The 23,268-nt window shown below is 37.0% G+C and overlaps 1 protein-coding gene and 2 pseudogenes across 5 annotated transcripts in view; 2 read left to right on the top strand and 1 right to left on the bottom strand.

Moving 5' to 3' along the window:
* The window catches only part of RAB6A (RAB6A, member RAS oncogene family), a 70,646-nt gene that overhangs the window by 27,272 nt on the left and 20,106 nt on the right, over positions 1-23,268 (bottom strand). Inside the window, exon 2 of one of the 3 annotated variants that reach the window (XM_081279316.1) lies at positions 12,029-12,114. The exons of the other annotated variants lie outside the window; for them this stretch is intronic. The gene's annotated coding sequence lies outside the window, so the exon portion shown is untranslated. The remainder of the gene's footprint in view (positions 1-12,028; positions 12,115-23,268) is intronic. 3 annotated transcript variants of the gene reach the window in all.
* LOC308634592 (tetratricopeptide repeat protein 14-like) lies at positions 9,443-11,057 on the top strand (annotated as a pseudogene). Its single transcript has 2 exons — positions 9,443-10,314; positions 10,514-11,057. The product of its transcript is annotated as a tetratricopeptide repeat protein 14-like (transcript).
* LOC308642290 (V-type proton ATPase subunit E 1-like) lies at positions 18,278-19,012 on the top strand (annotated as a pseudogene). The gene is made up of 2 exons: positions 18,278-18,310; positions 18,415-19,012. The product of its transcript is annotated as a V-type proton ATPase subunit E 1-like (transcript).

Below are 23,268 nucleotides of genomic sequence, written 5' to 3'. Positions count from 1 at the left end.
TTCACAATAGTCAAACTATATGGAACTATAGGTGTCCTTAAATGGATGAATGAATACAGAAAATACGGCATACATATACAATGAAATATTACTCAGCCATAAAGAATGAAATTATGGCTTTTGTGGGTAAATGGATGGTACTGGAGAATATCATGTTAAGTGAAATAAGCTAATTGCAAAAAAACCAAAGGCCAAATGTTCTTGCTGATATGTGAATGCTAACCCACAACAAGGGAGGGTAGAGAAGGAAATAATAGAAGTCCACTGGATTAGACAAAGGAAAATGAAGGGAAGAGAGTGGGGAGGGAAATAGGAAGGTCAGTAGAATTAATGGGACATAACATTCCTAGTCTTGTATTTGAATGCACTACCAGGGTAACTCCACCTCATGTATGACCACAAGAATAGGATCCTAATTAGAATAAACCATACTCATGTATGCATAATATGCCAAACATTCTACTGTCATGTATAACTAAAAGGAACAAATTAAAAAAAAAAAAAAAGCACATGTACTAGTAGTACCTTCCTATAATCCCAGCTACTCAGAGGCTGTGGCAGGAGGATCACAAATTTGAGGTCAGCCTGGACAATTTAGTGAGACACTATCTCAACATACATACATAAATGAAAAGGGCTGAGGATGTAACTCAGTGCTTGCTTAGCATATGAGAGGTCCTGGGTTCCATTCCCAGTATAACAACAGTGACAGGAAAGAGTGTTTAGTTAAGAGTTGAGGAAAATGAAGAGTCTGATCTTGGGCTGAGGTTGTAGCCTAGTGGCAGAATGCCTGCCTAGCCTGTGTGGGACACTGGGTTCGATCATTAATACTGCATAAAACAAATAAATAAAATAAAGGTATTTTGTGCATCTACAACTACAAATAATAATAATAATAATAATAATAATAATAATAAAGAATCTGATCTCACTACTTACACAGAGAAATCACAAAGATTCACAATTCTATTCTGTATTGGTATTTTTAGGAAAGGACCACTAGGCCAAAAATAGTGGAAAGTTGTAAATTTCCTTAGTAATCAGCATGATTTCCAAGAGCAAAAACATACCAAATTATTTTTCTATCTTGGCACAGACTAAGTATTAAATAAATGCAAGAAATTCTATCAATTAGAAAGGCATTGGATAAATAAGTCTCTAATGCTTCCCAAAATATAAATACTTTTGGAGAGGATAAAATCCATAACAAGTCATTTCCACTTTAGTATGAATTACATTTTAGTATGTATTACATAAATTACATTACATTTTAGTATGAAAAGTTACTTAAACTTTTGATTTTAAGCTAATTTTTAGAGGCCAGATTCTGGCCTCTACCTTTCCTTCTTTTCATATGCCCTATGAAAACCTGACAGGGAGGTGTTGGGGTTGCGGCTCAGTGGTAAAGTGCCTGCCTAGCACGTGTGAGGCACTTGGGTTGATCTTCAGCACCACATAAAAATAAACAAATAAAGGTATTATGTTTATCTACAACTTAAAAACAAACAAAAAACCTGAGGGGAAAAAGTATTCTCAGTATAGGTGGCCAGTATACAAAAATCAATTATATTTCTAGTGGCGGTGGCACAACCTAGGAGACTGAGACAGGAAGATAGTGAGTTCAAAGTCAACCTCAGCAACTTAGCAAAACTCTGTCTTAAAATAAAATATAAAAAGGGCTGAGGACATGGCTCAGTGGCTAAGCATCCCTGGGTTCCATCCTTGGTACCCTGCATCAAAAAAAAAAATTTTACTTGGAGAGGAAAAAGTAAATTAGAATAGCCAAGGCAAATTTACAGAACAAAACTGGGCAACTTTTTTTTTTTTTTTTTTAAAGAGAGAGTGAGAGAGAGGGGGACAGAGAGAGAGAATTTTAATATTTATTTATTTTTTCTTAATTCTCGGCAGACACAACATCTTCGTTTGTATGTGGTGCTGAGGTTCGAACCCGGGCCGCACGCACGCTAGGCGAGCGCGCTACCGCTTGAGCCACATCCCCAGCCCCAAACTGGGCAACTTATACTACTAAATTTTAAGATTTATCATTAACCTACAGTAATAAGACAATGTGATATTAAAGTACTGAAAAGGCAAGCTCCAAATGGGAAATATCTGACCAAGGAAATAGTTTCAGCCTGACAGTGTAAGGTGCTACAAATACACACTCCCAGTGAAACTAGTAAAAAAATTGTTGATATTATAACAAATTAAACATTTAATGCCTCTGAAAACAGTTCTAGCATAACAGCAAATAACAAAACACTTATTTTTTAAAAAAATCTAAAGCTCAGTAAGAAAAGAGGCAGTTTATGGTATTTGAAGCAAAAACCATAAAGAAGACTTTTTAAAAAAAAAAAGGTTTTTTTAGTTGTAGATGGACACAATACCTTTACTTTATCTGTTTATTTTTATGTGGTGCTGAGGTTTGAACTCAGTGCCTCACATGTGCTAGGCAAGCGCTCTGCACTGAGCCACATCAGGGTTATTCATAATGGCAAAAATCCAGAAGCAATCCAAATACCTACCAATAACAGAATGTATAAATTGTGGCATCACCATAAAATTCACACAGGCAAAAGTCAACATATCCTACTAATATATAAAACTACATGGATAAATTTCAGACACTACATAGAGTGAAAGGAAAGAGAACTCAAAGAACATACGTTGAATAATTCCAGTTACATAAATTCAAACCTGGCAAATTTTAGTCAGAATAGGAAGGGGTTTCTAACTGGCAAAGAGGGCCAGGGAATCTTCTGAATGCTGGAAATGATTTATATTTTTATTTGAGTGGCAGTTACGGGGGTATATAAATATGTTAAATTTCCAACAAGTCATATATTTAAGACTTCTCCAGTCAGGGGTGGTGTTGCACACCTGTAATTCCAGCAACTTGTAAGACTGAGGCAGGAGAATAGCCATGTTCAAAGTCAGCCTGGAGAACTCTGCAAAATCCTCAGCAACTTACCAAGACACTGCTTCAAAATAAAAAATTTAAAAAAGGGTTGGGGATGTAGTTGAGTACTAGAACCTCTAGGTTCAATCTGAAAGACAAAGAAGGGGTGGAGGGAGGGAAAGGACAAACTATTCCTTTTACTCTCCAAGATTCATTCAACCTTGCCTCAAAACACTAGATTTGTTATTATACTCACAAATCCAGCTATTATAACAAATCTTTACCCAATCCTAATCAAGTTTATTTTTTGCAGGGGATGGGAGGGAACTGGGGATTTAACTTAGGGCCAATTTATCACTGAGCTATAATATATATCCCAAATTTATTTATTTATTTATCTGTCTACCACCTACCTACCTATATACTTATTTATTTATTTTAATACTAGGGATTTAACCCAGGGGTGCTAAACCACCAAGCCACATCCTCAGCCTTTTATTTTATTAGACAGGGTCTCATTAATTGCTGAGGTTGGGTTTGAATTGCAATCTTCCTGCCCCAGCTTCCGGAGTCACTGGGATTACAGGCATGTACCACAGCACCCAGTTTATTATTTATTCTGAGACAGAGTCTCACCCAGTTGCTTAGGGCCTCTAAATTGCTGAGGCTGGCCTTGAACTTGAGAACCTCCTTTCTCAGCCTCCTGAGTCACTGGGATTACAGTTATGCACCATAGTGCCCGGCTCCAATTCTCATATTAAAGTAGCCACCTTAAATCAGATCAATAAAACACATAAACATCCCAACTTTTCCCTCCTCCCTAAGAGGCTACTGAACTGAGTTGAATACCATACCACCAAAATTCACATTCACCCAGACCTTACATGGATATAAATTCTTGCCTGTTTCAATTTACATTGTAATCAAGTTAAAATAAGGTCACGCTGGATTACAGTGGATCCTAATTCAATGTAGTGCTTGTATAAGAGGAAATTTTGAATAGACAAAGGCAAACATTAGAGTTGCAACACCACAAGAGCATTATTAGAATTGTTTCATTTTGAAGCTACACATATGGAGCTATTTGGGTTTCAAAATAAATCTAATATCACAACCAATCTAATCTTTAAGGTTCCTGAACTTGTTATCCTTAGCTGATGCAGGGGTTTTTGTTGATACCTGATTTACATAAAAACTGTACCTTACAAAAAATAAAAAGATAAGCATTGTTCTGGTACAAAGAATCAACAGCCAGGCAAAGTGGTCCAAGGCTCGGGAGGCTGAGGCAGAAGGATGGCAAGTTCAAAGCCAGCCTCAGCAAAAGCGAGGCACTAAGCAACTCAGTGAGACTGTCTCTAAATAAAATATACAATAGGGCTGGGGATGTGCCTCTGGTCAAGTGCCTCTGAGTTCAATCCCCAGTACCCACATCCCCCCCAAAAAACACAACAGAATGAATAAAGGAAGGAAGGAAATCTTACTAACAGTAGCAAAAACCATGAATTATAAATGATATTGTACACTGTTAGGTCATGTAAATTACTTTTTGTCAGAAGAGGGGACTGCAGAGTGCCTAGCATGCATGAAGCCCAGCACCCACCCCTGAAAAAAAACGACTAAAACTGTTAAGATTCATGCAATTAACAAACTGAAAAGCAATTATTGACCCATGAAGAAGGAAAAACCTGTTCCTACATTAATTACCGAATGTATGCTCATTTGTGTTTTAACTAAAATAAGAAGTTCAGGGTTGGGGCTACAGCTCAGTGGTAAAGCATATGCTTAACATGAACAAGGCTCTGGGTTTGATCTCCAGCACCACAAAATAAATAAATATTTAAAATATGTATCATTTGTCATCATTATACCATTATATTAGTCTTGGTTGATCAATCATTACCAACACAACACTACTGTCTATCTAATTAAGTCCTTCATAAAGAAGCAGTAGTTCCATATACAAAAGCTATACTTTCACCCAAAAGACAACTAGTCTAGTTTGGTTTACAAGAGTGCAATGCAATGTTCAAACATGCCATTCTAAAACGTATGTTGTTTGTCATGCATCTGAACATTCAACCAAGTGTGGATTGATAATATTCTTTTAAAAAATTCATGTTTGGCCAGGCACATGCCTGTAATCCATGTGGATGGGGAGGCTGAGCAAGAGGATTATGACAAGTTCCAAGCTGGCCTCACTAAATTACTAAGCAACTCAAGAGGGAGGGAAGGAGGGAAGGAGGGAGGGAGGGAGGGAGGGAGGAAGGAAGGGCGGGCAGGCGGGCCAGGGATGTGGTTCAGTGGTGAAGTATCCCTGGGTTCAATCCCTGGTACCAAAAAAAAAAAAAAAAAAAAAAAAAAAAAAAACCATGTCTGTGCTAAACATGTACAGACTTGATTTTTTTTTTTTGGGGGGGGGGGTCGCCATTCCCTCCAAAATACAGTATACTATTTACACAGCATTTACGTTATATTAGGTATTACAAGTAATGATAAATATCATAAGTAACGACTTAAAGTACACGGCAAGAAAAAAAACATACAGGAGGATATATACAAGGTTTTACTAAACCATTTTATATAAAGGACTTGAGTATCCATGCATTTAGTTATCCAAGGGGTCCTGGAACCAAACAAGAAGAGATCAAGGGGTGACTTTTTGTAAATAATCTATAAAATTTTACAATAATATTTACAATGCCTCTTCAGTGAAATAAAACCGACATGCTAGCCTAATTTCAGCATTTATAATACTGTTTCTGAAACTGAACCATGTTTTTTTTTAACATACTAATTATACCCTCTTGCACTTCTACATAAGAACTTGCATTCCAACGATCTCAACAGGATTCCTATTTCATCTTAGTATACAACAAACACTAGCAAACAAATCAGGTGTGAAACCTAATCCAAATGACAGGGCTGTATCTTTGAAATATGTGTAGCCCAGAGCAAATATAATGCAAAACGGAACCTACTCACATATTTCTTCATTTGAACAAGGACATACTAAAAGCCAGGGACTGAATGAATATAAAAGCAATTAAAACTTAGTCCTGTCAAGGTTAAGTGTGCAAGACAGAAATAATTATTGTGGTGTTATAAAAAGTACAGAAGTTATGTTATGGGAAGGGAACAGTTTCTATAATGAGACTGGATGGTAAGAAAAAACTTCCCAGAGAATAATGACTTTATAGATGAGATCTGAAGGAGACATTAGTCAGAAAAATTAACAAACTTCATGGCTTTCCCTGTATCAGAAAACTTATTTTTAGAACGTAACAAATTTAAATCTGTAACTCTACCTGAGATTAACAGAATTCTTCAAATTCAAGAAAGAAAAGCTAATTTGTAATGAACCATATGCAGGATATTACTTTAAGATACAGTTAAGATAGTTTAAGATACTCTTTTCAGTTTTTTACTTCAAATATTAAACCTATCCCAATTTCTTACTGAGGAACAGGCAATATTTGAGGAGACAGCTTCTGGATTTGAATTCTAGTCCTACTTTTCCCATACCACAAAATTTGCCCTTTTAAGGCAAAAAATTCAATCATTTTTAGTATATTCAGACAGTTGTGCAACCACCATTACTAACAAGTCCAGAACATTTTCATCACTCAAAAAAAACTCCTACAACCATTTAATTTCCCATTTTCCCATTTCTCCCATTCCCCAGACCTTGGTAACCACTAATCTACTTTTCTCTCTATGGATTTGTCTATTCTACCTATCAACTTTACTAGCTATGTAACTTGTACAGTTTAATCTTCCCAATTTTATAAAATAAGGATAACATTTCCTATCTTGATTGCTTAATACCAGCAAAGTGCTTAATATGATTCGCCATGCTCAGTGAATGCAGTAAGCCATTAATATTTTAGAAGATAGTCCCCTTTCTCAATCTAAGATTTCACTGGAAAACTGAAGATAATTCAAGACAAAGATATCTCTTAACTGAAAACAAGTGCTAGCAGGTGGGGGTATAAATCAGTAGTAGAGCTTAGCATGCTTAAAGGCTCTGGGTTCAAAACCTACCACTGCCAAAATAAAAAACAAAACAAGTATAGTCCATAAAGCAGGTTTAATAAACTTCAAGGTTTTGAAATCATGAAGAATATGTTCTCTGCCTTCAGTGAAACTAAACAAGAAATGTATAACTAAAGATAATCTAGAAAGTCCTGAAATGCTTGGAAATAATGATAACATCCTCACTCACTCCTTTGTTCCTTTCTTTTTTTTTTAGTTGTAGATAAAACAATACCTTTATTTTATTTTTTATTTTTATGTGGTGCTGAGGATTGAACCCAGCGCCTCACATGTGCGAGGCAAGCGCTCTGCTGCTGAGCCATAATTCCAGCCCTGTTCCTCCTTTCTTTCCTTCCCTTTTCTTTTTTTAAACACTGGAGATTGAACCTAAGACCTTGCACAAGGAACTACATCCCTGGCCCTTTTTAATTTTGTATTAGTTTTGAGACAAGATCTGGCTAGGCCACCCAGAATGAACTTGAACTTGTTATCCTCCTGCCTCAGACTCCAAAGTAGCCGGATTATAGCATTATAACACCTATGCCTGCTATTTATTTTATTTTCCTTTAAAAAATTTTTATTGGTACATTATATATAATAATGGGATACACTGTGATAGTCAGACATTGTGCCAGCTATTTCTTTCCTTTCTTTCTTTTTTTTTTTTTTTTTGTGGTGCTGGGAATGGAACCCTCTGTTCTGGCACTGTACCCCGCAACCCAAGAAGTATTATTTGTAACCCCTGGATTTACAAAGTCACAGATTACTAAAAATAATCTGAACTGCATGATAATGAAATTTTAACATAAAGTATGCACTATTCAAAATAGCTAAAAAGTGGAAATAAACCAAATGTCCATCAATTGATGAATGTATAAACAAAAAGTGATTATCCATGCAATGGAATATTACTCAGTCATGAAAAGGAATGAGGTACTGATACCTGCTACTAAAAGAAAACACCACATTAGAAGACAAGTCAAAGAAGATCATATGGGGGAGGGGGTATGGCTCAGTGGTAGAGTGCTTGCCTAGCATGTGCGAGGCACTGGGTTCGATCCTCAGCACCACATAAAAACAAAGGTATTGTGTCCAACTACAACTAAAAAAAAATATTAAAAAAAAAGATCATATGTAATCCCATTTATTACACATTTAAAACCGGCAAATATAGAAAGAAAAAATAGATTAGTGATTGCTTACATCTGGGGAAGGGGAAATAGTGATAGCTAAAGGATTCAGGGATTCTTTTTGAGGTTGCACCACTTTGTAAATATAATATATACTATAAAATATAATAATATACAGTAAATGGCACATATTATTTATATATATCATATACCATTGAACCATACACTTCAAGTGGTTGAATTATATAATTCTATCTCAATAAAGCTGTTAAAGAACTTATGGGAGCTGGGCGTGGTGGTGTACACCCATAATCCCAGCAACTCAGGAGACTGAGGCAGGAAGTTTCCAACTTCAAAGACAACCTCAGCTACTTAGCCAAGCCCTGCCTAAAAATTAAAAAGGGCTGGGGATGTGGCTTAGTGGTTAAGTGCCCCTGGGTTCAATCCCTGGTATCGAGAGAGAGAGAGGAGAGAGAGAGAGAAAACTTATGGGGCCAGGTGTGGTATTATACAACTATAATTCCAGCTACTGGAGGCTGAGGCAGGAAGACTGCAATTTAGAGGCCAGTCTGGACAACTTAGCAATACCCTTTCTTGAAATTTAAAAGAAAAGGGCTGGGGATGTATCTCAGAATGCACAAGGCCCTGGGTTCAATTACCAGTATTGCCCCAAAACCAAAACATTCGCACATGTGTGCTTGCACGCGCACACACACACAAAATTTATATGGATGACGAATAGTGGTGATAGTGGTATAAGTAATGTCAATATACTTTTTTTTGGTACCAAGGATTGAGCCCAACAGAGCTTAACCACTGAGCCATATCACTAGTCCTTTTTAGGTTTTTGAGACAAGGTCACTAAGTTGCTTACCGTTTCATTAAATTGCTGAAGATAGCTTTGAACCTGTCTGTGATCCTCCTGTCTCAATCTCCTGAGCTGCTGGGATTACAGGTGTGTGTCACCATACCCAGCTGTGAATGTACTTAATATCATTGAACTATAAGCCTAAAAATGCCTAAAATGGTAACTTTTGTTATAAGTTATGTAGCACAATTTTTTAATTTTCTTTTTTGCAGAGCTGGGGATCAAACTCAGGGCCTCATGCACGCTAGGTAAGTGCTCTACCATTGACCCATGTCCCTACCCCTTTATATCTTATTTTAAGATAGGGTGTCAATAACTTGTCCAGGTTGGTCAAGTTGTGATCCTCCTACATCAGCCTCCCTAATCGCTGGGATTACAGGCATGCACAACCATGCCTGGCTTTTACCACATTTTTTTTTAAAAAACCTCTTAATAGGTGCTCGCTTCGGTAGCACATATACTAAAATTGGAACGATACAGAGAAGATTAGCATGGCCCCTGCGCAAGGATGACATGCAAATTCGTGAAGCATTCCATATTTTTTATTTTAAGGTTGGACGCCATGTGGATGCTATGAATACAATAAAGCTCTGGAAATAGATAAGCAAAATGTGGAAGCTTTGGTAGCTTGTGGAGCATTATATGCAACAAAAGGAAGTCTGAACAAAGCAACAGAAGATTTTGAGCTTGCATTGGAAAACTGTCCAACTCACAGAAATGCAAGAAAATACCTCTGCCAAACACTTGTAGAAAGAGGAGGGCAGCTAGAAGAAGAAGAAGAAAAGTTTTTAAATGCTGAAAGTTACTATAAGAAAGCTTTGGCTTTGGATGAGACTTTTAAAGATGCAGAGGATGCTTTGTAGAAACTTCATAAATATATGCAGAGAAAAAAAAGCTGAAAAGGAAGAAAAGCAGAAAACAAAGAAAATAGAAACAAGGGCAGAAAAGTTGTATAAGCTCTTAAAAGAGGAGAAAAGGCTAAAGAAGAAGAAAATCACCCTCCTCTTCAAGTGTTTCTTCTGCTGATGAATCAGTTTCTTCCTCATCTTCTTTCTCTTCTGATCACAGAAGGCATAAGAAACGAAAAGAGGAACTGGTCGTCTTGCAGTTCCAAAAGGCATTCATCTAGGGCATCCTCAAGTCAGATAGATCAGAATAGGAAAGAGGAGTGCTATCCAGTTCCAAGTAATACTTCTGCATCTTTTCTTAACCAAAAACAAGAAGTGGAAAAACTACTGGAAAAGCAAGACAGGTTTCAATATCAAAAGACACAGGTAAAAGAGAAAGATAAGTGCCCTCTCTCTTCCTCTTCAGCTGAAATACCAGATGATTTTGGAGGTAGGTCTGAAGATCCAAGAGATTTTTACAATAGCTATAAAACCCAGGCAAGTTGGGCTGGGGATGTGGCTCAAGCGGTAAGCGCGCTCGCCTGGCATGCGTGCGGCCCGGGTTCGATCCTCAGCACCACATACCAACAAAGATGTTGTGTCCGCTGAGAACTAAAAAATAAATATTAAAAAAATTCTCTCTCTCTCTCTCCTCTCTCACTCTCTCTTAAAAAAAAAAAAAAAAAAAAAAACCCAGGCAAGTAGTAGCAAAACTGAAAAGCCATATAAATCAGAAAGACATTTTTCCAGTAGAAGAAATTCCTCAGACTCCTTCTATAGGAATTCAGAGGACAAGATAAAAATGTATGGTCACAGGAGATTTGAAAAAGACATAGAAGGAAGAAAAGAGCACTATAGAAGGTGGGAGCCAGGTTCTGTGAGGTATTCAACTTCACCAGCAAGTTCAGACTATTCTTGGAAGTCAGTTGAAAAACACAAAAAATACACTTATTCTGGATCACATGATTTCAGTAGACATGAGCAAAGATACTGGGTAAATACAAATCAAGAATATGAAAGAGAGGACAATTCTGGGGAAGATAACAAAACAGAGATTCCAGAAGAAGATGGACTAAATAGCAAAGAGCAACCAGAAAGCAGAGTTAAAAAAAAAAAAAAAAAATTTACCTCAAAATTTACTCAATATATTTAATCAGATAGCTGAGTTTGAGAAAGAAAAAGGAAATAAGCAAAAATATATATATATATATATTTCATGGAAATCTGCATGGTTACACTAAAATGCTGTTGAAAGTTTTGGGGTGTTTTAGTCATTAACAATCTGATGCAGAAATGTCTGCTCTTAAGATTATTTGTAAAGATTCCTGAATCCCCTTTTTTTTTTCCCTCAAATTTTATTTGTTTCAGTTGTAGGTCCCTTTGTCACAACCTGAGTTTTAGGCTTTTTGTGGGTATGTTTATGTATAGTGTATTTCTTACTCTATTTAAACTTCTTCACCAGAAGATAATTCTCTGACAGCATTGTTTCTTTGTTATATTATGGTGTGTGAGAATTCTGTGGCTCACCTACCTTGCCGTATGCAAGAAAATTAAATTCATGCATTGAATGCTTGGATCACTTTCATCAAAAATTGTATCTTCCTGGGGCTGGGGATGTGGCTCAAGCAGTAGCGCGCTCGCCTAGCATGCATGTGGCCCGGGTTCGATCCTCAGCACCACATACCAACAAAGATGTTGTGTCCGCCGAGAACTAAAAAATAAATATTAAAAATTCTCTCTCTCTCTCTCTCCTCTCTCACTCTCTCTTAAAAAAAAAATGTATCTTCCGTTCAATTAAAAGCCCTCAGCTTTTGAAAAAAAAAAAAAAAACACCTCTTAATAGCAAAAAATAAAAAGTAAAACCAAAAAACTACAGAGGATTTGTAAAGAATACCCAGGATTCAAAGAATGTAAGACTAGTGTTTGTACAAATGAAGAAACTTCAATTATCCTGCAACCCATAAATGACAAATTATGACCCACTTCACAATTCTTGGTCAGTTACACAGGCCAAATAGTACTGAATCTGACCAATTAGATATTTATAATTTTCTACTTATTTTTTAAATCACAGACACTGCTATAAAATATTAATGCACTATCATAATCACAGCTTAAATAATATGCTATGATTTTAAGAACACAGCTAAGCAAAAAACATTATTTATAGTCACTGTTCCATCATGATAACAAAGACAGCTGAGAAAAGTACCTGGGGATCACAGTAGAAAAACTCAGCTGCAAGCCAACTTCACTGCACTATCATATCCAAGGATGTCTCCCCTAGGTGATGCAATTCTATAGCAAAACAGAAAATCAATTAAACCAAGCTAGACTACTTTAATGTTGCTAATCCAGTCCATAACACTGAAGTTTAGTAACATAGCAGCCTTTTTCTAGACCTACACTAAAATAAAGATTTTGTTTCTCCTAAAGTTATGAAACAAAAACCACACTTACATAATCATATATTTAAATAAAGAGAATGAGTTTGGTTACACATATTTGTTGAATTAAATAACATCGTATCTATGACTCCAAAGTTCCTTTTAGTAAAGGTGTTTTATTTCTTTACAATATTTATTAGATTCTCTGAGTTTCAGGATGATAAAAGTGGTAATACTCAAAGAGCTAAAAACCTACCTACACATAAAGCATGCATATGGGGGACTGGGGATATAGCTCAGAGGTAGAGAACACTTTGTGTTTCAATTCCCAACACCACAGGAAAAAAGAAAAAACAAAAAAAAGTGGCACAAAGATGTTACTGCTTTAGTCATAACTGCCAAAAGTTATAAGCAATTAAAATGTCCTTCCGTAGGTAAGTGGATAAACAAACTGAAGTTTACCCAGTCAATGGAATTTATTCAGTACTAAAAAGGAATAAACTATAAAACCATGAGACATGTAGGGACTATAAATGTATGATTCTAAATGTAAGTAGCCAATCTAAAAAGACTGTATGATTCCAACTACTATAGGACATTCTGGAGAAGGCAAAACTAAGGAAACAGTAAAAATATTAGCTGGCCAGGGGCTAGAAGTAGGGATAAACAGGGAGAGGACAGAAGATGTTTAAAACTTTTTCTTTTTTTATTTATTTCTTACATATATGACAATAGTGGAGTGCATTACATTCATAATTACATTCATAATTATCCATTCACAGCAAAATTTTTGTAACTCTCTATATAAAATATGTTCATACCAAATTATGCCATTATACATGAGCTCTTTTTTATTTTTGCAAAACTTTGTGTTTTTTAAAAGTGTGAAAACTCTCTGTATGAGACAACAATGATGGATACATATCATTATACATTTGTCCAAATTCACAGAAGTGAAACCTAATATAAATGATGGACTCTAGATAATAATTATGTAGATTCATTGTTTTAAATAAATCTACCACTCTAATGGTGGATACTGAAAAAGGGTAAGACTAAGTATTTGCGTAGGCAAGGAGTGTATATGAAATCATGGTGCTTTTCTCTCAATTTTGCTGTGAACCTAAAATTGATCTAAAAAAACCCTAAATTAAAAGTTGAAAACAAGAAAGTTGAAAACAAGAAAGATGCAAATATATAAACATCCACTAGATATTCTTACCAAAGATAAAAAGTAAATAAATATTATAATGCTTACGTGACTAATATTTATTTCTTACTCCATTCCAAAACTATTAATTGCTAGTAAATAAGGAAGTTGAGAGATGAGAATGCAAAAACAAATAAGGTCTGTATCTAAAATGAGTTTACAAACCACTGAAGGAAATAAACATGCATACATACAAAAGAGAACAAGAGAAGGAAGCACTGTGCTGTGCCTAACCTATGGACTGACGGGTTAACCTTTTCTCAATTTATAAAACATTCCAGGGCTCCCCAGTATCCATAAGATAAAGTCAAGTCTTTAGCAGGTATTTAAAGACTTTTACAATCAAACTTGAGCCTAGCCTCTAGTCTCATCTCCCACCCTTGACAAACATTAACACCATTTGCCAATCATGGAAGGCTATTACTTTTTCTCCAAGTGTACTATGTACTTTGGAGCCTGAGCCTTTTCTCATATAATGTAGTTTTGTGGAACTTCTCTTTCCTGGTTACATTATGAGCTTATAAATTTGTTATCACATATGGTTATGCCTGAAGAAAAGAAAAAAATTAAATTGTCTTTCAAAATTATATTCAGCCTCAAGTCTTGAAAAGTATTTCAGATAGCACAAGTTATACATTAACAATGTGGGAAGGGGGCTGGGTTGTGACTCAGTGGTAGAACACTTACCTAGCATGTGCGAGGCCCTGGATTCGGTCCTCAGCACCATGTAAAAATAAAATTTAAAAGGTATTGTGTCCAACTACAACTAAAAAAAATAAATATTAAAAAAAAAAGAAGAAGAAGAATGTAGCCGGTACTGTGGTCCATGTCTGTAATCCCAGCAGCTCAGGAGGCTGAAGCAAGAGGATTGTGAGTTCAAAGCCTGCCTCAGTGAGACCTGTTTCTCTAAATAAAATACAAAACAGGGATAGGGATGTGGCTCAGTGGTTGAGTGCCCTTTAGTAAACCCCACCTCCCCCCAAAAAACAATGTATCATAAGGATAAAAGATGAGTCAAGGGCTGGGGATGTGGCTCGGTGGTTAAGCACTCTTGTATTCCATCTCTAGCACCAAAAAAAAAAAAAAAAAAAAAAAAAAAGAGCTGGGGATGTAGCTTAGTCGATGACCTGTGGGTTCAATTTCCAGTATTACAAAAACAAACAAACAAACACACACACACACACACACAAACTTATATATATTTGGTTTTAAAATAAATCCACCATCTTCTTAATGTGCTTTTTTTTTCCTAGACAATTTTTCCCTTTCTTGTGTTATTTGAATTTGTAGTCTTTTGAAAATCATTTCATAACCCCCCCCCCAAACTGGGTGAGGGTTGAACCCAAGGGCATTCTACCATTGAGCCACATCCCGACCCCTTTTTCTTTTTCTTATATTTTTGAGACAGAAGCCCCCTAAGCTGCTCAGCCTGGCCCTGAACTTGAGAGCAAGGACTCAGCCTCTGGAGGTGCTGGGATTATAGGCATGCCCCACTGTACCCAGTTTATTGATAATTATATTAAATGTAAGTGTACTGATGTTTCAATTTTTAAAAGTTTATCTGATTGGACAAGCACAAAGCCTAACTAATGACTAAACTATATGCTACTTATTAAGACATCTGAAACCTAAGAATATAAAGAGGCTGAAAATAAAGACAGAAAACACAACCAAAAGATGGTATTATATTATTATCAAAGTAAAGCCAGTGGGCACAACATCGGTACATGCCTGTAATCTCAGGGCCTCAGGAGGCTAAGGCAGGAAGATCCTGAGTTCAAAGCCAACCTCAGCAACTTAATTAGGCCCTAAGCAATTTAGCAAAACCCTGTCTCAAAAAATAAAGAGAGCTGTAGATGTGGATCAGTGATTAAGCCACCTCTGGGTTCAATCGATACCAAAAAAAAAAAAAAAAAAAAAAAAAGTAAAGCCAGATGCAGTAGCATTCCTGAAGTCCCAGATACTCAACTCAGAAGGCTGAGGCAGGAGGATCACCTGAGGCCACTTTTGAAAGCTTGGTTGGAGATTCTAACAGGAAAACCTAGCTACCTGAGAATGTTTCTCCTCTACTGGAGAAGACCTTTTTGATCAAGCATGTAGCTTTGGGAAGGTAGGACCTGGAGTACCAAGGGAGGAAGGGGACACCCTCCTGGCCCACCAGATCAGTTCAGTCAACCCTGGCAATCCATGGGGTTATAGTGCACCGTCACATCCTTGAGCCCAGGTTGAGACCAGCCTGGGCAACCTATTGAGATCCTATCTCAAAAAAAAAAAAAAAAAAAGGAGTAAAAGCAAAACAAACAAAAATTAAAGTAAGGGCTGGGGTTGTGGCTCAGTGGTAGAGTGCTTGCCCTAACACATGTGAGGCCCTGGGTTTGATCCTCAGCACCACATATAAATAAATTAAATAAAGGTATTGTGTTCATCTACAACTAAAAAAATATTTTTAAGAAAATTAAAGAAAACTTTAGAGCAAAAAGAATTACTAGAAATAAAGAGGAACACCTGAGATGATGATCAAAGATTCAATTCACAAGCCAGGCATAGTGGCACACACCTGTAATCTCAGTGGCTCAGAGACTGAGGCAGGAGGATTGAGAGTTCAAAGCCAGCCTCAGTAATTTAGCAAGGCCCTAAGCAACTTGACAAGACCCTGTCTCTAAATAAAATATAAACCAGCATGTAGTTAAAGGACTTAACCCAGTGGTTAAGCACTTCTGGGTTCAATCCCTGGTACACACACACACACACACACACACACACAAAAAAAAAAAACACAACTCACCAAGAAAATATAACAATTAAAAAGATGTATGCCAAATATTAAAATCTTAATAGCACATAAAATAAAAACGAAAAGAATATAAATGTAAACATATAGAGGCACAATAACAGTGAGAGGTTTTTTTTTTTTTTTGGTTTTGTTTTTTAACATTTTTTAGTTGTAGATGGACACAATACCTTTATTTATCTTTATGTGGTGCTGAGGATCAAACCCAGGTCCTCACACATGCTAGTGGAACCTCCACCACTGAAGCACAACCCCAGCCCCTCACAGTGAGAGATTTTAACATTTTTTCTTTCAGTAACAGAACAGACAAAAGTTCAATAAGGACACAGATCTAAACTACAAGATTAACAAAACTGAGTCATCGGCTGGGCCGGATGGCACACACCTGTAATCCCAGCAGCTCAGGAAGCTGAGGCAAGAAGATTGTGAGTTCAAAGCCAGCCTTAGCAATGGCAAGGTGCTAAGCAACTCTGTGAGACCCTGTGTCTAAATAAAATACAAAATAGGGCTAGGGATATGGCTCAGTGGTCGAGTGCCCCTGAGTTCAATCCCTGGTACTCCCCCCAAAATAACCCTGAGTAATCATATGCAGAATTTATACCTAACAAATGCAAAATACACATTATTTTCAGGTAGCCAAAACATATTCATAAAATCTCAAATTTAATGACAGCACTTAAAGGGAAATTTTATATAATTATACTCACATATATATAGCATGTATTAGGGTGCAAAAAGCAAAAAAAAATAATGAGCTATGTATATCTTTCAAAAAATTAAAAAAGATCAACAAAAATAGACCCTAAGAAACAAGAAATTAAGGAAGCAGGAGACAAATACACAAGGAGAAGGACCAACAAGACCTATAAGGTGTCCACCAAAAGCTCACGTGTGAGACAATGTACATAGATTCAGGGGAAAAATGATTGGGTTCTAGAGTTTTAACCCAATCACTGAATTAATCCCGATTGGGATTAACTGAGTGGTAGGGTGTAGCTGGAGGAGGTGGATATTGAGGGGTGGTTTTGGGCATTTTTGCATCTGGCAAGTGGAGACCTCCCTCCCTACTTCCTGATCATGTTCCCTCTGCCACACTTTTCTGCCATGATGTCCTATGTCCTGCCTTGCCTTGAGTCCCAAGGAATGGAGCATGCTGTCTACGGATTGGAGACCTCTGAAACTGCGAGACACGGAATAAATTTCCTCCTCTGTTCTGGTCTGGTCCTTTTAGTCACAGCAGTGCAAAAGCTGACTGAAACAAAACCTTAATTTAAAAATCTTCCCCATAGGGGCAAAAGGCTAAGATTTACTTTTGAATAAATGAAAAAGTTAGGAGGTTTGCTCTCTGGGAAATCAGCAACTTGTATATAGTTATATATAGTTATAGTGAGTAAGATAGTCTGGTACTGCTGAAAGGGTAGACAAACTAAATTAGGAGAATAGGAATTCCAGAACCAGACCAATAAATTTATACACAATTATTACAAAAGTGACATGTTAGAGCAAGGGGGAAAAGGTTATCTTAATACAGTGGGGCTACAGTGGTACAGCTCTTGCCTAGCATACAATCCCCAGCACCACAATCAATCGATCAATCAAAATATTATGTGGTAGCTGGTAGTATAGCTCAGATTTAGAGCATGTTCCCGGGTTCAAAATTATAGCTCCAAAACAAACAAAAAATATATAATGTAGGGATAATTATGTATCCATACTGGGCTATAACACACACACACATATATGCATAATAATATATATATTATTCTAAAAAAAAGTGAAAGTTAAAAGAAGGCAAAAAATCTGACATCTACTTCACAGTACACATAAAACTAATTTCTGTGGATTATAACCTAAATGTGAAAGGCAAAGCAAAACAAATTTAAAAACCACTATAAAATTTATAATAAATTCCAAACATGGCACATGCCTATAATCTCAGCTGTTATTGAGGCTGAAGCAGAAGGATCATAAGTTCAAAGACAGTCTGGGCAACTTAGCAAGACCCTCTCTCAAAAAATAAAAGAGCACTGGATTAATTTTTCCGTTGCCCACTGGCCTAGCACTGCTTTTGCCATGGCTCTCAGTGATGCTGACATGCAGAATCAGGTAAGTCCCAGTGGAATTAAACTACCATTCCACTACCAATAAAGCACATGATGGCTTTCACTGAACAAGAAGCCAATGAGAAAGCAGAAGAAATAGATGTGAAGGCAGAAGAAGAGTTCAACATTGAGAAAAGCCATTTTGTGAAAACCCAAAACCTGGATATTATGGAATACTATGAGAAGGAAGAAAAACAAATTGAGCAGCAGAAGAAAAGTTAGATGTCCAATTTGATGAATCAAGCAAGTCCCAATCCTTCGAGCAAGAGGTGACCTTATCATTGACTTACTGAATGAAGCAAAACAGAGAGTCAGCAAGGTGGTAAAAGATACAACCAGGTATCGAGTGCTGCTGGATCAGCTGGTCCTCCAAGCTCTGTACCAGTTGTTGGAGCCCCTAATGACTGTTCACTGCAGGAAACAAGGTTTTCCTCTGGTAAAGGTTACACAAAATTGTCACCAAGAAGGATGTTGATCGATCAGGAGGCCTATACCCTGCCTGAGGAAATAGCTAGTGGAGTTAAGAGTTAAGATCTATAATGGGGATGGTAAAATAAAGGGTTCCAACACCCTGGAAAGCCAGCTGGATCTCATAGCCCAGCAGATGATGCCTGAAATATGGGGAGCCTTGTTTGGTGCAAATGCCAATAGGAAGTTTTTGGACTAAGCCCTTGGGAGGTGAAATTAATCCACTGCTGTACTTAAAAGAAGCAAAACTGTTGTTGTTTTGATATTTATATTTGTTAATGGATATCTTTCTGTAACTAACACCATTGGCCTAATATTAGCAATGGGAGGTGGTTCTTTCAGTGTGATCAGGACCCAATTATGGTTCATCTGAGGTACTACAGTTTTTATTTGGTTCTGTAGCATGAAGGGGAGGGGGTCAGAAAGTACTGCATGGACTATACCAAGTCTCCTGTTCTTTTCATTGTTCTAATTACCTAGTCTACATGGTGATATGCATGGTGTCCCTTGCTATTTAGGTGTGGGGCATGCATTCCTTCTAGCAGTAGTACCTTCATTGTTATCTATTTGGACCTAGAATTTTCCTTTATCTGTAAGTGTGATTTAAAAATCACGAAAACAAGAGGTTTACGTGGAAAACAAAAAATAAACAAAGGGTAGGGATAAAGGACCCCTAAGTGGAAACCCTATTATGTATTATGTAGGGAGATGTGGGGGAGAAAACACACACATGCACACTATATCTATATACACAGAGACACAGAGAGGGAGAAAAGACTAATTCATTACTTAAGTATGAAGAAGCTTTTTGTTTTTGTTTTGTATCTAGGATTGAACCCAGATGTGCTTAACCACTGATCCACATCTTTAGTCCTTTTTACCTTTTATTTTAAGACAGGGTCTTGCTATTGCCTTGAACTTGCAATCCTCCTGCCTCAGCCTCCCCTGTCACTGGAATTACAGGCTTGTGCTATTGCATCAGGCTGGGGAAGCTGCTGCTATAGTGTGTGTCTGTGCCAGCCTTTTTATTTATATTTTACTTAGAGACAAGGTCTCCCTAAGTTGCTGAGGCTGGCATTGAACTTGTGATTCTCCTGCCTCAGCTTGCCGAGCTGCCAGGATTATAGGCGTACACTACCAAATACTGTGAAACTTCTTAATTAGGACACAAAAATCTCTAATCATACAGAAAAAACTGATAAATTTATTTACATTAACATTTAACATTTTCTGTTCATGAAAAAATTGCTACTGAGTGACAAAAATCAAGCAAGCAGGTTGGTGTGCTTAGGAAAAACATGTACATCTTTTGGACACATGCTTTGTAGGAGAGGATGAAGCAATACCATCTGTTAAAACTTTTTGTTTAACTTTTTGTTTCTCAAAAAAAAAAAAAAAATGACTGAATCTCTTTTATGTGCACATTAACTTTTCACCTGATGGCATATTTTAACCCAATAACTTTCAAACTTGAAAAATACTTCTGGATATCACAATAATGAAGTAATAAAAAAATTTAAATCCAAGGAAGAAACACAAAGCTTGACAATATTCTCCCTCCAATTCTAGTAGAACAAATATTAAAAAATTCACAACTAGAGCTGGTTGGGGTGGCTGGGGATGTGGTTTGGTGGTTGAATGACCCTTAGTTCAAGTCCCAATATTCCCACCTGCCCCCAGAAAAAATTCACAATTAGTAAATGAAAGTCACAAGTCTCATGGAATTTTAAATTTGCAAAAAACATTAAAATATAGGAATATATCATTTTGAGAGAATAAACTTTTCTGTATTTTAGTTCAAGGCAGGTTGGCTTTTGTTTGTTTAATTTCTTTTTTAATATTTATTTTTTTAGGTGTAGATGGACAAGCCAATGCCTTTATTTTTATGTGGTGCTGAGGATCAAACCTGGGCCCCGCCCGTGCTCTACTGCTGAGCCACAATCCCAACCCCTTGTTTAATTTCTGCCCAGGGCTGGGATTGTGGCTCAGTGGTGGAGAGCGTGCCTAGCATGTGTGGAGCACTGGGTTTGATTCTTGGAACCACATATAAATAAATTAATTAATTAAAATAGAGGTTCATCGACAATTAAAAATTAATATTAAAAAAAGGAGAACCCCCAAATAGTAGATCAGGATCTATCCCTCACTTGCTCAGCATTCAAGCCAATGCCTCCTACTTATAATGAAGTTACCCCAAAAATTCCAGAAAAATGGAGTTACATTCTACTCTTCATACTGTCCACTCAAGGATACACTTCAGCATCTTTTCACAAATTCCTGTCCATTTATGATCAGACTCCAAAGTTAAAATAGCTCCTTTCCCCAGCAAGATTAGCAACATCTAAATTTAAAACCTAATTTGCATGTCCTCTGTATTCATTCAAAGCTCTTTAGCTAAGCTTATTCTCAAAATCTTTAATAGTGCATTAATTATATATTCTCCTAGATAAAGAAATTTCACTCATTCATTCATTGGCAGTTCTGGGAACTGAACCCAGGTACTGGAACATACTGTGCCAAAAATGAGATCTAGATTTTTTAATTTTTAATTTTTTTTTGTAGTTCTGGGGATTTAGGGCCTCAAATATATCAAGCTAGCACATTAACACTGAGCTCCACTCTCAGCCCTAAAATTTAATTGATCATTTCAATCAGAGACTAATTAATCTTAACATGGGTAGTATGGCTATTCATTTTTTATTTTTATATTTTCCTCTACTACTTCTAGGCAAACACATTATATAGTATTCATTCTACCATTTTTCTCCCTATCTGGCCTCCCACCAATACCACATAATAGATTTATATAATAGAGACTGAAAGAAACCGGAAGGAAGTTCATGCTAGGTGAAGTGATTCAGGCCTAAAATCCCAGATGTTTAGGATGCTAAGGCGGGAAGATCTCAACTTCAAGACCAATCTCAGCAATTTAGTGAGGCTGTCTCAAAATAAATAAAAAGGTCTGAGGATATAATAGCTCAAGAGACAAACACATCTGGAGTCAATGGTGGGAGCTTATATCAAGACAAGGAAGGAAAACTAAAACTAGGGAACAGAACATTTAATCAACAAATATTATGCTACAGAACACAAAATAGGAATCGTTTAAGAGTTGTAGGTATACTCCAGGTTTCATCTGAACACGTTTAGCTTTTTCCAAACCCACTTCTTTGGGCTGCGATTGTGACTCAGTGGTTGAGTGCTTGCCTATCACTCGGTGAGGCCCTGGATTCAATCCTCAGCACCACATACAACACTAAATAAAGTTATTATGTCCATCTACAATTAAAAGTGTTTTAAAACAAACAAACAACCACTTCTTTAATTGGGAAAAAATATTCTCCAGGGGCTGGGAATGTGGCTCAGGCGGTAGCGCGCTCCTCTGGCTTGCGTGCGGCCCAGGTTCGATCCTCAGCACCACATACCAACAAAGATGTTGTGTCCGCCGAGAACTAAAAAATAAATATTAAAAATTCTCTCTCTCTCACTCTCTCTTTAAAAAAAAAAAATATTCTCCAGGTGATTTTATGACTCACTCTAATATTTCCACAATCTGTTATCTTCAATCAGGAAATTCTTCCACACATATAACTTGACTTCACTATTTCAGCTTAAGGCCCCCTCTTCTTCAGACTGGGGAAGATACTTTAAGGCTATGCAAAATGTTCATTCTCAAAAATCTGCCCACTAATTTTAACTCTCATGCAACAAAATGAAACTGAATCCCTTTCTCTCGCCATGCACAAAAGTTAACTCAAAATGGATCAAGGAGCTTGATATCAAATCAGAAACTCTGCGCCTGATAGAAGATAAAGTTGGCTCCGATCTACAGATTGTGGGGTCGGGCTCCAAATTCCTTAATAGAACACCCATAGCACAAGAGTTAACAACTAGAATCAACAAATGGGACTTAATTAAACTTAAAAGTTTTTTCTCAGCAAAAGAAACAATAAGAGAGGTAAATAGGGAGCCTACATCCTGGGAACAAATTTTTACGCCTCACACTTCAGATAGAGCCCTAATATCCAGAGTATACAAAGAACTCAAAAAATTAGACAATAATATAACAAATAACCCAATCAACAAATGGGCCAAGGACCTGAACAGACACTTCTCAGAGGAGGATATACAATCAATCAACAAGTACATGAAAAAATGCTCACCATCTCTAGCAGTCAGAGAAATGCAAATCAAAACCACCCTAAGATACCATCTCACTCCAGTAAGATTGGCAGCCACTATGAAGTCAAACAACAACAAGTGCTGGCGAGGATGTGGAGAAAAGGGTACACTTGTACATTGCTGGTGGGACTGCAAACTGGTGTGGCCAATTTGGAAAGCAGTTTGGAGATTCCTGGGAAAGATGGGAATGGAACCACCATTTGACCCTGCTATTGCCCTTCTCGGACTATTCCCTGAAGACCTTAAAAGAGCATGCTACAGGGACACTGCCACATTGATGTTCATAGCAGCACAATTCACAATAGCTAGACT

Source organism: Spermophilus citellus (assembly GCF_964194105.1).
Source record: "Spermophilus citellus genome assembly, chromosome: 2".
Lineage (NCBI taxonomy): Eukaryota > Metazoa > Chordata > Mammalia > Rodentia > Sciuridae > Spermophilus > Spermophilus citellus.
The sequence above is the reverse complement of the archived record's forward strand: the minus strand, read 5'-3'. Positions and strand labels throughout refer to the sequence as shown.